The 17,289-nt window shown below is 34.8% G+C and overlaps 1 non-coding gene and 1 pseudogene across 1 annotated transcript; one reads left to right on the top strand and one right to left on the bottom strand.

Moving 5' to 3' along the window:
- The first annotated feature begins 474 nt into the window (after window positions 1–474).
- LOC117795942 overlaps window positions 475–17,289 on the top strand; it is a 33,999-nt pseudogene continuing 17,184 nt past the window's right edge.
- Window positions 15,445–15,551, bottom strand: LOC117796240. Its single transcript, XR_004620606.1, has one exon. It is a non-coding gene; the product is annotated as a U6 spliceosomal RNA (small nuclear RNA).

Raw genomic sequence — 17,289 nt, 5'->3', positions numbered from 1 at the left:
GAGTGTGCTGGATGGTTCTGCTAATCTCAGGTGGGCTCAGGATGGCTCACTCATACATCTGCACAGGTCAACTAATCACCGCTACTAATTCTGCACATTTGGGGTTTGATCTTTCACAGGCCGATGTCCTTGGCTGGGAAAACTGCGCTGATTCATTTCTGCACCACGGTGTCTCTCCTAGTCTTCCACTGGCTTTGATCTCATGGCTTGAGAGAAGGAACAGAAGCTCACAAGGCTTCTTGAGACCAAGGCTCAAAACTACCACACTACTTGTTGTATTTTATTGGCCAAAGCAGGTCACAGGACCAGCCCAGAGTCAAGAAGCAAGGGACTAAAGTCCATCTTTTGATGATGGATGCTGTAAAGTCACACTAGAAATAAAGGTGAACACTGGGAGGAAAAACTTATTGGGGCTATTATTTTAATCCAGCTACCAGGGGTTACAGAAGAAAGCAATCATTTAGAATTCCAAACATGGTTGAGGACATTGCACGAGGGATTTCATGTAGAATTATCAATCTTGAGTACGATTTTAGTATTCATCACCACATTTCACTTTCACAGTATTTCAGTAACTTTGGTTTTTAGCTCTTTATTCACTGTACCAGTATTAGTTGAAAAAAAATCATGTCTTTTCACTGTCATAGAGTTTATGTATTGCAGTTTAAGCAAAAAATTTTCATTTTTGGAAACTGATTTCCATCTCAGATTAGCAATATGGACCACGTTATTCACTTAAAACAATTTTCCCAAAGATACAATTTGGGAAGAAGATAATCAAATCATACTTGTACCTATCTCTCATTTAAATACTTGAAAAGAATTTTCTAACTTTTTGGATTGCAATATTAATTAAAAACTAATAGTTTGTTCCAAGACACTTGAGATCTAAGGTGATGGATTCCCTTTGAATGACCTGACAAAGTCTATTTATTTTGTATTGCAACAGAAACTGACTAGTCTACCCTGATTTGCAAGCAAAAACTCCTATATGTGGTACATCAGGAAAAAGTTAATCATATTTTTAAGGCAGGCCACCTGTCTTCAGTCTACACAATGGAGAGATACACACAAATATAACCACATACCACATTATTTTATTTGATGGAATATGAATGTTCTATGATATAGATTATTTCTGTACATGCATATGAATTGTAAAACGATAAAGTTAATCAATTGTCTTTTGGTATTTGCTTAGTAAGTTTAGAATATTTGTATTTAAATGACATTAAAACTAACATTTGGAATGCTGGCACAAATACTGATTACCGATTAAAATTAACTTCTATCTCTTGGGCATCATACCATCATTAAGCTCCCCATCCTCTGTGTAAACCAACCAACCACTACAGAGAATATTTAGCTCATCAAACAAAGCATTGAGATATCTATGTTCAAACTATAGAAATTTATTAGACCTCAGTGTTTATTGCTATGTCTTGACAGATTTCAAACTTTTAAGCCCAAAGCAATCTTTGCTGGATGATGTACTGAACCTAATTATGTACCAACCTTTGAAAATGTTTGTCATTAACTCTGTCATTAATATCATAAGAACACAGTGTGAGGTCTTATTTATTAACGTCTACCAGATGATATTCCCCATAATACTTTTCTTAACATAAAAAATAAATCCTTTCCTTATGTTGTGTCAATCATCAAGAAACTACCGTGGTCATATTAAAATTCTTATTATACTATCAATAAACATACAGAATTGGATAATTATTCTGTGCTCTCAGCTGAAATAAATAAATTATTAAACGTTTCCAAATTGTTCTGTACAGTCACAGCTGGATATTAAATATGCTGACCAAAAGTATTTTCACATGACTCATGTTTACAAATGGATAGCTCTGGGTTAATAATTTCTATTACAATTAACTGTACCTTTTTACAAACTTACACCTGTAATGTGATTTTTAGGCAATATTTTCAGTAAGTACAAAACAGCATTTCATGGCAGTATCACATATTTATTTGAATTATGATACTGATACTGCATTAGTTTTTCTATTTCTTGTCTTTCATAATATATCTTTTCCATACAAGAGGGAGAGGCTGTGCTATTTTTTTTTCCATAGATTTGTGCCTTATTTGTTGGAATAGGAAATATTTTGTACATTAAAAATACCTGTAACATATATGTAAATTATAAAGAATACTGATAAAATTGAAATTTGTGCACTCATGACCCACATTAAGAAATAGAACCCTGAGTTCTCTCACCTCTCCCAAATCACTTTTAGTTTTGTATATTATATATAAACATGCTAATATTATACATATATAGTTTTATACATTTAATCTCATATTACAATTTTAACTGTCTTCTTAATTCACTAATAAGTTAGATCATCTGAAAATAATGAGGTTCAATTTTTACTTTTTTCCCGTTATAATTTTATCACCTTCCCTCTTCTATTGCTTAGTCTAGATCCTTCAGAACCTCGTTAAATGAAGCAATAAAAATATGGACATTTATCTTCTTGTTCCTGATTTTTAAAATGAGACTTTTAATGCTTCACCATTAAACGTGATGGTATTTTTGAAGTTATCTTTATAACATACTATAAATTATGAACATGTATTGAATTTTATGAATGCTTTTTCTACATCTATTGAAATTTTTCTGTGATTAAGTTTTTCTTCTTTAATGAGTTGCATAAATTGATTCTCAATTGTTAAACTTTTCATTCATGGGAGAAATTTATTTTTTTAATTTTCTTTCACTATATTGCTGGATTTGATTTAATAGTCATTTGTTTAGGATTTTTGCATCTATGCTCTGGAGTAATATTGGTCCCTAAGTTTTTTTACTTACCTTGTTTTAGTCTGGTTTTGTTAGCAAGGTATTTATAACTTCACATTTTCTACTCTCTGAAAAAATAATATTTTAATTAATTTTCTTGAATGTTTAGCTGAACTTACATCTTAATTTTTAGGGACATAAACTATTGATATTAATTACTGGTTATAGGACTAGTTAGGCTTTCTGTTTATTCTTAATTCACTATTGGCAAGTTATAATTTTTTCTTTAAGAATTTGTTCATTTGGTTAAATTTAAAATATGCTCACTGCTAGTATCTTTTACTTTTATATCTCTACACGCAGTTATTCCTCCTTTATATTCATAATATTGTATTTGTTTCTCTTCTCTTTTGTCTTGATCAATTTTGCCAGATGTGTTTATTTGTGCTAAACTCTTCAAAGTGGTAATTTCTGATCTTTTTAATTATCTCTAGAGTTTTTTGTTGTTGGTGGTCTGTTTTCTATTTTATTAATTTCAGATATTATTACCCCTTCTCTTCCTTCTACTTTCTTTGGGTTTGTTTTTTCACATATTCTTAATCTGGATGCTTACATCACTAGTTTTTAGATCTTTTCTTTTCTGATATAATTATTTAAAGTTACAAATTTCCCTTGAGATAGCATAGATACTATAAAAAGGACTGGATTATCAAATCAGACTCATCTGAAGCAGAGTTTACTCAGCATGCACCTTACTAAATGCTGTTCTGGGTTAATATTGCTTAACTTCTAAAAACTTATATTCACATACCATAAAATTCACCTGTTTAAAGTGTATAATTCAGTGTTTTTAGTATAATCACAAGGTTGTGTAACTATCAACGTTATTTAATTCTAGAATACTTTCATAACCCCTATAAGAAGCCCTATACCATTAGCAGCTTCTTCCTATTCCCCCTCCACCCAGCCCCTGGCAACCACAAACCTGTGTGCCTTGGTGGGAATATCATAGGTCTGATGTGCGTCGACCAATTCCTGCCGAAAACTGGTACCACCACCACCCTGGAGAACACCCACAACACACAGGTAATGAAGTTCAATGTACGGTTTGTCATCACTTTCACGGTGGAGGCCAAGAACCCTGCAGACCTACCCAAGTGGTTGAGGGGCCGAGGCAGCTGGCCAAGCCGGACCCCACAGAGCGGTGCATCACTGAGCAGGGTATCCTGGGATCCCACAATCGCGGGTGCCTGTGAGCTGCACCTGGAGATCTGCTTAAAGAACCCGGAGAAGGACCACACCCGCACCCCTATCAAAGAAATCCGACGCAGAGTCAAAGGTGCGCTTCCTGTCCAAATCCCCAAATCAGCACATTCCGCTATACATGAAGGTGCGACCCTTCCGCGACCACCTGGCAGAGGACAGCAACCAGGGCGAGGTGTGGGCCCACCATTAATTGAAGCAGCAGGCCACTGTGGGGCCGAAAAGTATAAGTGGGACCTGGCCTAGACTGGCCCAGACCCGCAAGATCTGCTGCTCAGGGCCTGCTGGCACCGGCCCAACATCTTCAACGACATCACCAGGACTGTACAGTACCTCAGTGAAATCAAGGATACCCTGGTGGCAGGATTCCAGAAGGGCTGCAAGGCTAGGAGAACGTGCAAGTCGTGTGCTTTGACGTCTGCGATGTGACGCTGTATAAGGATGCCATGCAGACCACGCCCTGGCGTGGCACCACTTTCCTGCAGCGCACTGACACCTGGCGCCGGCGCAGGGGGCCCATCCAACCTGTGGAGGTCCAGGGGCCGGAGGAAGTGGTTGTCGCCCTCTACGGTGTCCTCAAAAGGAAGGAGGGCCACGTCTTCAAAGAGTCCCAGGTGGCTGGCACCTCCATGTTTATCATGAAGGCCTACTGCTCCTCAAGGAGTCCTTTACTTTACCGCCGGCCTGAGGTCCCACAGGGCGGTCAGGCTTTCCCCTAGCGCGTATTTGGCCACCGGCAGATCCTGCTCACGGACCCTTTCGACCATAGCAGCCGCCCCAACCAGGTCGTGGCGGAGACGCGCAAGCGCAAAGTCTTGCAAGAGGGTTCCCAGCCCCACACAACTTCCTGGACAAGTTGTGGGCGGACCTCCCAGTGGCACCTGCGCCTTGCGGTCAGTGGAGTGCGGCCCCGAGCGCTCACGTACCCCTCAGGGCGCCTCCAGACTGTTGGGGCACAGTGAGGTGGAGTCTCACAGCTTTTTGGGACCATTTGGTGCCGTCGCTCAGCATAAGCACTGATGCCATTTCTTTCAGTATTTATCTCAAGATTTCATAGGTAACGAATGCAATCGCAGCCAGAATTTATTTGGCCAGTGGGGGTGGGGAGGCCGGATGGGACACCATTCTGGACATTCCATATAAATGAATTCGTGAAATAGTGGGCTTTGTGTGTTTGTCTTCTATTAACCTAGAATTTTGTCAAGGTTGCATTTTATTGCCGAATAATATTACATAGTATGAATATTCCATGTATTGTTTATACATCATCACTAGATGGATATTTGCGTTTCCACTTTGGGACTGTTGTGAATAATGTTCTTATGAGTGTTTGAGTACAAGTTTTTATGGGGGCATATGTTTTTATTTCTGTTGGGTGTACACTTAGGACTGGACTTGCAGGGTCGTTTGGTAACTTGACGTTTAACTGAGTAATTGCCAAATTTTTTTCTGTAACAGCTGCAGTATTTTACATTCCAAACGGGCAGTATATGAGGATTCCAGTTTTTCCACACCCTTGTCAGGGATTGTTATATTGTGTTTCTTGTGGGGTTTTTTGTTGTTTTTGTTGTTTGTTTTGTTTTTGTTTTTTTTTTTTATCGTCATTGTTACTGGACATGAAGTGACATTTCATTGTGGTTTTGATTTGCATTTCTCTAATGAGAGAGCTCTATATGTGCACACTGGCCATTTATCTTTGGAGAAATGTCTTTAAATCTTTTGTCATTTTAAAGCTGTTTTTTTTTTTTAAACCTTGAGTTGTAGAAATTCTTTATGTATTTCAGAAACTAGATCTTTACCGGATACATGATTTGCAAATGTTTTCACCCATAGTAAGGGTTGTATTTTTATCTTCTTGATTTTGTCCTTTGTAGGACAAAAAATTTTATTAGATGAAGCCAGTTTATCTAATTTTTAAAATTGCTTGTTCCTTTGATGTCACTTCAAAGAAGCTCAAGGTCACAAATATTTACACCTTTTTTTTCTTCCAGGAGTTTTATAGTATTAGCTCTTGCATTTAAATTTGTGATGCATTTGAGTTAATTCTTGTATGTGATTTATGGTAGGAGTCAAAATTCATTTTTTTACATGTATATCTCCAGTTGTCCTAGTACCATCTGTTGAAAAAGAGAATTTTTTTTTTCTAATTGAATAGTCTTGCCACCTTTGTTAAAATCAACAGACCAGAGATATGGGTTTATGTGATAAATCTCAGTTCTACTCCATTGATCTACATGTCTATTCTTATGCCAGTACCATACTGTGTATTATAGCTTTGTAGTAATTTTTAAAACTAGAAGTGTGATTTCTCCAACACTGTTCCTTTTGGCTAATCTGAGTCCCTTGCATTTCCATGTGAATTTTAGGATCACATTGAATCTGTGGACCGATTTTAGGGATTTGGGCATCGTAACAGGATTATGTCTTCCAGAATACTCATACAGGGTACCTTTGTATTTACTTAGGCATTAATTTTTTTTCAATAATGTTTTGTAGATTTTAGTGAAGAAGTCTTGCACTTCTGTTAATTTTATTACCAATCAAAAAGTATATTTTTGATGCTTTTTATTTATTTATTTATTTATTGGTCTAATTACTGTGGCTAGAATCTCCAGAACAACATTGAAAAGAAGTGGCGAAGTATAGATATGCTTGCCTTTTTCCTGATTTAGAGGGAAACTTTTACTTTTTACCATAAATTGTGATGTTTGCTGGGGGTTTTTCGCAAAGATTCTTTATCCTGTTGAAGACGCTTCTCTCTATTCCTGTTTTGTTGTGTGTTTTTCCCATGAATGGGATTGAATTTTGTCAAATACTTTTTCTGCATCTATTGAATGCTTGTGTGGTTTCTTCCCTTTATTCTTTTTGCATTCATTGATTTTCATATGTTGGAACATTTCTAGGATAATCTCACTTGGGTATGCTGCATAATCCTTTTTTTCATGCTGTTGGATTTGGCTAGTATTTTGTGAGGATTTATTTCCTAATATTTCTCTTTCTCTCTGGATTTAGTTTGTTCTTTTTCTTAGGATGTGACAAAAGTTCTTTTATTTCATATAGGGATATATAGCTATGTATTTCCCTCTGGTCACTGATTTTACTAAACTAATTATGTGTCTAGTTGTGTTGTCTTTTTGTTTTCATTCGTCTCAAAGTATTTTCTAATTTCCCTTGTAATGTCTTTTTGACCCATTATTTATTTAGAATTGTGTTTAAAGTTCACATATTTGAAAATTTCCAAAATTTTCTTTGGTTTCCGATTTCTATTTTTAACATTGTAGTCAAAGGAGATACTTTGTATGATTTCAACACCATTCAAATGTATTGGAACTTATTTATGGCATAATATGTGCTTTATTATAGAGAATGTTTCATATGCACTTGAGAAAAATGTATTTTCTGCTCTTAGTGAAGTACTATGTAGTTGTTTCTTAGGTATAGTTGGTTTATCATGTTTTCAAAACTCTTTACTTATCTATCTTCTATCTAGTTGTTTCATCCATTAATTAAATTAGGCAGTTGAAGTCTACCACTATCGTTGAATTGTCTATTTCTTCCTTCATTTATGTCAGCTTTAACTTCATTTTGAGGCTCTGTTAAGTTTGTATATGTTTATGATTGTTACAGCTTACTGATGGATTGACCTTCTTACCAGTATAAAGTATCCTTTATTTCTAATAATAATTTTGGTCTTAAAGTCATCATGTGCAATTCTATGCAGAAACATACCTTTATAATTTGATCACAAAAAGTTTTCTTAGTAAAAAAAAAAAGTATCTGTTTACAGTTTTTCTGTATAATTCTTATTTGGTTATTCTTTTTGGATACATTTAGATCATTCATATATATTATAGTTATTTGGCTAGTGCTATCTTCTATCATATTTTTACACTTACAATACTCATATCTTTTATGTTTTGCTAAGAATTTACTTTTGCCTCATTTCATTCTGTAGTGGGGTTTTGGAATATAAATACCCTACTTGTAATGGTTATTAAATATTAGCATAAGATATCCTACAAGTTTTTAAATCTTGTATTTATTTATATCTATATAATCTATCAAAATATTTAATGCAATTAGAATAAACATTGTATTTCCTATTTCATAATTTACGTGTAGTGAAATGCTCAAGCTTTAAATTTGTAATTGAATGTATTTGGATAAACGTATACATGATAAATGTAGAACCACTGCCCATTTTGTGATAAAAAAATTTTCATTACCCCAGAAAGTTTCTCACCTACTATAGGCAATCAGTATTTGGTATCTGTCACAACAGTTTAGTTTTGGTTTTTTTGAACTTCATAATAATGGAACTATAAAATATCCATTTTTTTGTCTCTGATTATTTTTGCTCAGTGTATTTTTGAGATTTACCAATGTTATTCCATGTATTTGTAGTTTAGTAGCATTATACTATTGCATGACTGCACTGTATTTTTTGAAATTTAATTTTCTAGTGATGGGCATTTAGATTGTTTCCAATTTCCGCTCTTAGGAGTAAAGATATCACAAATATTCTCAGATAATTTTTTTTGTGGACCTACATTTTCATTGAGTTAAAATTTAGCACATTGTACATGTTACACTTACACAACATATGTTTTGATGATTTGTTACATGTGCATATTGTGAGATGTTTACCATAGTAAGATTATTGAACACATACTTAAGTTTACATAATTACCATTTTGTTGTTGTTATGGTGAGAACATGTAGAATCTTTCATAGCAACTTAGTTATCTATAATCACCATGCTGTATATTATATAAACTTATTCTTCTTACAACTGGAACTTTGTTCCCTTTGACTCAACATCTCATTTCCCCCACTTTCCAGCCCGTGGCAACTGCTGTTCCACTCTCTGCTTCAATGAGTTTGGTGGCTTTTTTAGATACTACATATAAGTGAGATCATTTGGTTTTGTCTTTTTCTGTCTTATTTCATTCAGTGTAATTCCCTTTAGGTCCATTCATGTTGTTTCAAATGACAGGATTTTCTTCTTTTTTATGGTTGAACAATATCCCATTGTGTCATTTATATGTTGTGTGTGTGTGTGTGTATANCAGGATTTTCTTCTTTTTTATGGTTGAACAATATCCCATTGTGTCATTTATATGTTGTGTGTGTGTGTGTGTGTGTATATATATATGTATATATGTATATATAGTGTATGTGTATGTGTGTACATATATATCTATATATGGATACTTAAGTTGCTATTGTCGTAATGCTGTAGTGACCATAAGGGTACTGATATCTCTTTGAGATAGTGATTTCATTTCCTTTAGATATATACCCAGAAATGGGATTGCTACATCACATGGAAGTTCTGTTTTTCACTTCTTGGTACTGTTTTCTGTAATGGCTATGGCAGTATAAATTTATATTTGCACCAAGAGTACATGAGGATTTCCCTTATCTCTACATTTGGTATCTCTTGTCTTTTTTGATAATAGCTGCTGTAACAGATATGAGATGATATCTCATGGTGGTGATGTGTATTTCCCTGATGATTAGTGATGTTGAATACCTTGTCATGTACTTGTCCATTTGTATGTCTTCTTTGGAACAATGTCTACTTAGGACCTTTGCCATTTTAAAATTATTTGTTTTTATGTAATTGAGTTGTATAATTTCCTTATATATTTTAGATATTAATGACTTATCAGATAGATGGTATGTAAATATTTTCTCCCATTCTATAGGTTGCTTTTTCATTATATTGTATTTTGTTTTTTGGTGTGCAGAAGCTTTTAAGCTTGATGTAGTGCCACTTACTGATTTTAGTTTTGGTTGGTTGTGCTTTTGGTTTTCGGTGTCATATTGAGAGAATCCTTAGAAGATGTCAATTCCAATGTCAAGGAATTTTTTCTCCATATATTCTTTTAGGAGTTTTATGGTTTCTGATCTTACATTTAAGTGTTTAATCCATTCTAAGTTAATTATTGTAAGTTGTGTAAATTAGGTGACTGGTCTCATTCCTTTGCATGTGAATGTCTGGTTTTCCTAGCACTATTTATTTATTTATGAAAGTAATAAATCTTCTTTGGTTTATTTTTATTTAAGTGTAACTTTTATTTTATTTACAGTGTTATATAGTTTCAGGTGTACAGTATAATGATTCAAGAATTCCATGTATCAACCAGTGCTCGTCACGAGTGCCCTCCTTAATCCCCATCACCTAGTTAATCCCCCCATCGTCTCTGGTAACCATCAGTTTGTTCTCCATAATTGAGAGTCTGTTTCTTTGTCTCTCTTTCTCTTTTTCCCTTTGCTCATTTGCTTTGTATCCTAAATTCCACATATGAAGGAAATCATATGGTATTTGTGTTTTTCTGACTGACTTATTTCCTTAGCATTATACTCTCTAGCTCCATCCATGTTGTTGCATATGGCAAGATTTCATTATTTTTAGGGCTGAATAGTATTATAATATAATAGAGTAATGGTATTTATGGCTGACTATATATCACATCTTCTTTTTTTTTAATGATTTTTTTATTATATTATGTTAGTCACCATACAGTACATCCCCGGATTCCGATATAAAGTTCAATGCTTCATTAGTTGCGTATAACACCCAGTGCACCATGCAATACGTGCCCTCCTTACTACCCATCACCAGTCTATCCCATTCCCCCACCCCCCTCTCCTCTGAAGTCTTCAGTTTGTTTCTCATGGTCCATAGTCTCTCATGTTTCATTCCCCCTTCTGATTACCCCCCCTTTCTTTATCCCTTTCTTCCCTGCCGATCATCCTAGTTCTTATGTTCCATAGATGAGAGAAATCATATGATAATTGTCTTTCTCTGCTTGACTTATTTCACTTAGCATTATCTCCTCCAGTTATTGCACATCTTCTTTATCCATTCGTCAGTTGATGAACAATTTGGCTGCTTCTATATCTTGACTATTGTAAATAATGTTGCTATAAGCACAGGGGTGCATGTATCCCTTTAAAAATTAGTGTTTTTGTATTCTTTGGGTAAATTCCCAGTAGTGCAGTTGCTGGATCGTAGGGTAGTTCTATTTTTAACTTTTTTAGGAACCTCCATACTATTTTCCATAGTGGCTGCACCAGTTTGCATTCCCACCAATAGTGCATGAGTGTTCCTTTTTCTCCATATCTTTGTCAACACCTGTTGTTTCTTGTCTTTGATTTTAGCCAGACAGGTGTGAGGTGATATCTCACCGTAGGTTTGATTTGCATTTCCCTGATGACCAGTGATGTTGAGCATCTTTTCATGTGTCTGTTGGCCATCTGTATGTCTTCTTTGGACAAATATCTATTCATGTCTTCTGTCCATTTTTTAATTGGATAATTATTTTTGGGTGTTGGAATTTATTAGATATTTATATATTTTGCATAAAAACCCTTTATCAGATATGTCATTTGTAAATATCTTCTCCCACTCAGTATGTTGCCTTTTCGTTTTATTGATTGTTTCCTTTGCTGTGCAGAAGCTTTTCATTTTGAAGAAGTCCCAGTAGTTTATTTCTGCTTTTGTTTCTCTTTCCTCAGGAGAAATATCTAGAAAAAAGTTGCTACAGCTGATATCAGAGAAATTACTGCTTGTGTTTTTGATGCACTTGTATATGGGGTTGTTTTCTTAATTTTTTTCTTTCTGTTGCTTCATTATTGGTGTATAGAAATNAGAAGTCCCAGTAGTTTATTTCTGCTTTTGTTTCTCTTTCCTCAGGAGAAATATCTAGAAAAAAGTTGCTACAGCTGATATCAGAGAAATTACTGCTTGTGTTTTTGATGCACTTGTATATGGGATTGTTTTCTTAATTTTTCTCTTTCTGTTGCTTCATTATTGGTGTATAGAATGTAACAGATTTCTTTACATTGATTTTGTATATCCATTATGATTTTTTCCTGAGACTTTACTGACTTGCTGTGGCTACAGCTTCCAATATTGTGTTGAATAAAAATGGTGAGAGTGAACATCCTTGTGTTGTTCCCGACCTTAGGGGGAAAGCTCTCAGTTTTTCTCCATTGAGAATGATGTCTGCTGTGTGTTTTTCATATATGGCCTTTATGATGTTGAGGTGTGTTCCCTCTAGACCTACCTTGTTGACGTTTTTTTTTTTTTTTTTGTGACTGGATGTTGTGCTTTGTCAAATGCTTTTTCTGCATCTATTGAAATGATCATATGGTTTTTATCCTTTCTCCTTTGCATCCCCAAAATAAAGCCTATCTGATTGTGGTGAATGATTTTTTTTCATGTATCATTGAATTCAGCTTCCTAGTAGTTTATTGACAGTTTTTGCATCTGTGTTCATCAGGAATATTGGCCTATAGTTCTCTTTTTTAGTGGTGTTTTCATCTGATTTTGGTATCAGGATAATGCTGGCCTTATAGAATGAATTTGGAAGTTTTCCTTTCTTTTCTGTTTTTTGGAAAAGTTTGAGAAGAATAGGGTATTAACTCTTCTTTAAATGTTTGGCAGAATTTGCCCGTGAAGCCATTTGGTCCTGGACTTTTGTTTGTTGGGAGTTTTTGATTACTGATTCAGTTTCGTTGCTGGTATCAGTCTGTTCAAATTTTCTATTTCTTCCCTGTTTCAGTTTTGGTAGTTTATATGTTTCTGGGAATTTATACCTTCTAGGTTGTCCAACTGGTATCTAGATTTTCATAATATTCTCTTATATTTTTGTATTTCTGTGGTGTGGGTTGTTATTTTTCCTCTCTCATTTGTGACTTTAATCCTTTCTCTTTTCTTTTTGATAAGCCTTGCTAGAAGTTTATCAATTCTATTAATTTTTTCAAAGAAACAGTTCCTGGTTTTATTGATTTGTTTTATTGTCTTTTTAGTTTCTATATCATTTTTCTCTCTACTGTTTATTATTTCCTTCATTTTGCTGATTTTCGGTTTTGTTTGTTGTTCTTTCACAGCTTGTAAGTTTAGGTTGTTTATTTAATTTTTTTTTCTTGCTTCTTGAGGTAGGCCTATATTGCTATAAACTTCCCTCTTAGAACTGCTTTTGTTGCATCTCAAAGGTTTTAGGCCATTGTGTTTTCATTTGTTTCCATGTACTTTCTTATTTCTTTTTTTATTTCCTGCTTAAAGTATTTATTGTTTAGTGGCATGTTATGTAACCTCCACGCATTTGTGGTCTTTTCAGATTTTTTGTTGTAGGTGACTTTAGATTCATAGCCTTGTGGTCAGAGAAGATACATGGTATGACTTTGATCTTGATTTTGTTGAGGCTGGTTTTATGGGCTATTATGTGATCTATTCTGGAGAATGTTCATGTGCACTTGAAAAGAATGTGTATTCTGCTGTTTTAGGATGGAATGTTTTGAACATATCTGTTAAATCTATCTGTTCTTATGTGTCATTCAAAGCCTTTGTTTTCTTATTGATTTTCTGTTTAGATGATCTGTCCATTGATGTAAGTGGGGTGTTAATGTACCCTACTATTATTATATTATTATCAATTGGTTCCTTTATATTTGTTATTAACTGTTTATGTATTTGAGTGCTCCTCTGTTGGGTAAATAGGTATTTACAATTGTTATGTCTTCGTATTGGATTGTCTGCTCTATTATTATATAGTATCCTTTGTCTCTTGTTACAGTATTTGTTTTAAAGTCTATTTTGGCGAAATAAGTATTGCTACTCCTGCTTTGTTTTGACATCCATTTGCGTGATGGATGTTTCTCCATCCCCTCACTTTCAATCTTCAGATGTCTTTGGGTCTAAAATGAGTCTCTTATAGGCAGCATATAGATGGGTCTTTTTTTTTTTTTCATTCTTCACCCTGTGCCTTTTGATTGGAGTGTTTAGTCCATTTATATTCAAATTAATTATTGATATGTATTTATTGGCATTTTGTTACTTGTGGTTGTTTTTGTAGATATTCTCTGTACCTTTCTTGTATTTTTCTCTTTCATGTTTTGTTGTTTTTCTTTAGTTAAATATTTGGATTTCTTTCTCTTTATTCTTTGCCTGTTTATTACTGGTTTTTGATATATGGTTATCATTAGGGTTCTATATAACCTCCTCTGCATATAGCAATCTATATCAAATTGATGATCGCTCAAGTTTGAACCCATTCTTTACTCTGCTTCCTGTGTTTTAGGTATATGGTGTCATATTTTATGTCCTTTTCTTTGTCAGCTCCTTGATTGATTTTTTACAGAAATTTTTCGTTTTCACTGTTTTTGTGTTTCCTCCTTTGTACTGTCACTTTTGGTCTCTCTTTTCCACTAAAAGAGTCCCCTTTTAGAGATTTTGCAGGGTTGGTTTAGTGGTTACGAACCCCTTTAGTTTTTGTTTGGGAAACTCTGTCTCTCTTTCTATTCTGAATGATCCTTGCTGGATAGAGTATTCTTGGCTGCAGATTTTTCCTATTCAGCACTTTGCATATATTGTACCACTCCCTTCTGGCTTGCAAATTTTCTGCTGAAACATCTCCTGCTAGCCTTATGGGTTTTCTCTTGTAAGTTAATAATTTCTTTTGTGTTGCTGATCTTAAGATTTTTTCTGTATCATTGTATTTAGCAAGTTTAATTACATTATGTCTTAGTGTGGGTCTGCTTTTATTGATTTTGATGGGAGTTCTCTGTGCCTCCTGAATCTGGATATCTCTTTACTTTCCCAGATTAGGGATGTTTTCAGCTATTATTTCTTCAAGTTTTCTGCTCCCTTTTCCTTCTCTTCTTCTGGGACTCCTATAATACAAATGTTGTTAATTATGATTGATGGATTCACTGAGTTCTCTAAATCTATTTTCATTTTGTGTAATTCTTTTTTTCTCTCTTTTGTTCAACTTGATTACTTTCCATTACTCTGTGTTGTAATTCATTCCTCTGCTTCTGCCATCCTGCTATTCCTTTCATCAAGTATTTTTTTCATTTCATTTTTTGAGCTCTTTTTCTCTGGTATGTTATTCTTTATCTCTACGTTGAGAATCTCATTCATGTCTCCCACTCTTTTCTCAAGTCCAGTTTCCTTATGATCATTGCCCCCCCCCCCGCCCCGAGGGAGCTGGCCTGCTTGGGTTCCACTAACACCAGAGTGAGCTTTTTTTCTGGGCTCTCTATTCTATTCTACTGATTTTTGTGTATGTTTTTATGCCAGTACCATACTTTCTTGATTATTATAGCTCTGTAATATAGTTTGAAATAATGAAGTGTGATGGTTCTTTTTTTTTCTCATGATTGCTTTGGTTCTGCAGGATCTTTTGTGGATCCATAAGAACTTTAGGATTTTTTTTTCTGTTTCTGTGGGAAATGCCATTGGATTTTGATAGGGTTTTATTGAATGGACATTTTAACAAAATTTACACTGCTGATCCATGAGCACAGGATATCTTTCCATTTATTTGTGTTCTTCAGTTTCTTTCATCAGTGTCTTATAGCTTTTGATGTATAAATCTTTCACTGTCTTGGTTAAATTTATTCCTAAGTATTTTATTCTTTTCATGCTATTGTATTTGTGTGTCATCCTTGTGCAGGGGCAATGCTAATCTTCTCTGTACTGTTGCAATTGTAGTATATGTGCTCAGGAAGCAAGCACTTTTTCATGCTATTACACATGGGATTATTTTGTCTGATAGAAGTATAGCTACCTCTAATCTCTGCTTCCATTTGCATGAAATATATTTTTCCATCCCTTTACTTTGAGCTTTTATGTGTTTTTAAAGCTGAAATGAGTCTTTAGTAGCATATACTTGGGTCTTTTTAAAAAAAATTCCATTCAGCCACTCTATGCCATTTGTTTGGAGAACTTAATCCATTTATATTTAAAATGATTATTGGTAGGTAAGGACTTAGTAATGCCATCTTGTTGATTATTTGCTGTCTGTTTTATATTTCTTTTGTTCATTTCTTCATAAAGAATTGATGATTTTCCCTAGTGGTATACTCTCATTCCCTTCTTTTTCTCTTGTGTATCGACTGTAGGTTTTGCTTTGTGGTTGGTTACCTTAGGGCTTACAGAAAATATTTTGTAGTTATAATAGTATACTTTAAGTTGATTAACAACTTCGATCATGCTCAAAAACTCTACCCTTTTATTCTTTCCTTTTTATGTTTCTGAATGTCACAATTTACATCTTGTTATATTGTATATCCATTAGTGATTGCAGCTGTAGCTATTTTCCGCATTTCTTTAATCTATATACTAGAGTTAAGTGATTAGCACACCACTATATTATAGTATTGGAGTATTCTGAAGTTGACAGATACTTATTTTTACTGACGTGTTTAATTTTTTCAAATCTTTTCATGTTATTAATTAAAGTCATTTCATTTCAGCTTAAAGAGCTCCTTTCAGCATATCTTGTAAGGCAGGTCTGGTGGTGATAAATTCTCTCACTTCGTGTTTGTCTGAAAACATTTTCTCTTTCTTTCATTTTAGAAGAAAAACTTTGCTGGCGAAAGTCATGGGCTCCTCCACAGAGCAGGCCACTGGGAATTGTGATCACTTTCTTTGTATGACTATATTGGTAGCCTCTGTCCTTCCTCCTTCTTTGAAGCCATTTCCGTAAATCTTGTCTTTGCTTGTCTCTGGGTAAGATGAAACCAGAGCAGGTCCTTTGTGCAGTGTCCCAAAAGGGTGGGGAAGCTGTTCTCTCACTCTGTTCTCCCTTTGCCAATGAGGGAAACTATTTCAAGTTAGAGTGTTCCCTCTTGGTGCTGAGCAGTCTTGGCCTGGTGAGTGGGATGATGCAGTCAAAATGAAACTGTCTTCGTTCCCTTTTTGTGAGGTTATTCACGGGCTTTTTTGTTCCACTGGGTTGCTGGAGTTTGTTGAATGGATTTCTGAGTTCTCCCAGAACTATTTTTGTTTGTTCATAACCATCTAATTATTTTTTTTAAATGATTTTTTTATTATATTATGTTAATCACCATACAGTACATCCCCGGATTCCGATGTAAAGTTTGATGCTTCATTAGTTGCGTATAACACCCAGTGCACCATGCAATACGTGCCCTCCTTACTACCCATCACCAGTCTATCCCATTCGCCACCCCCTCCCCTCTGAAGTCTTCAGTTTGTTTCTCATAGTCCATAGTCTCTCATGTTTCATTCCCCCTTCTGATTACCCCCCTTTTCTTTATCCCTTTCTTCCCCTACCGATCATCCTAGTTCTTATGTTCCATAGATGAGAGAAATCATATGATAATTGTCTTTCTCTGCTTGACTTATTTCACTTAGCATTATCTCCTCCAGTGCCGTCCATGTTGCAGCAAATGTTGAGAATTCGTTCTTTCTGATAGCTGAGTAATATTCCATTGTATATATGGACCAC

Source organism: Ailuropoda melanoleuca, chromosome 14 (genome assembly GCF_002007445.2).
Source record: "Ailuropoda melanoleuca isolate Jingjing chromosome 14, ASM200744v2, whole genome shotgun sequence".
NCBI lineage: Eukaryota > Metazoa > Chordata > Mammalia > Carnivora > Ursidae > Ailuropoda > Ailuropoda melanoleuca.
Note: the sequence above shows the minus strand (reverse complement) of the source record. Positions and strands in the feature narration are given on the sequence as shown.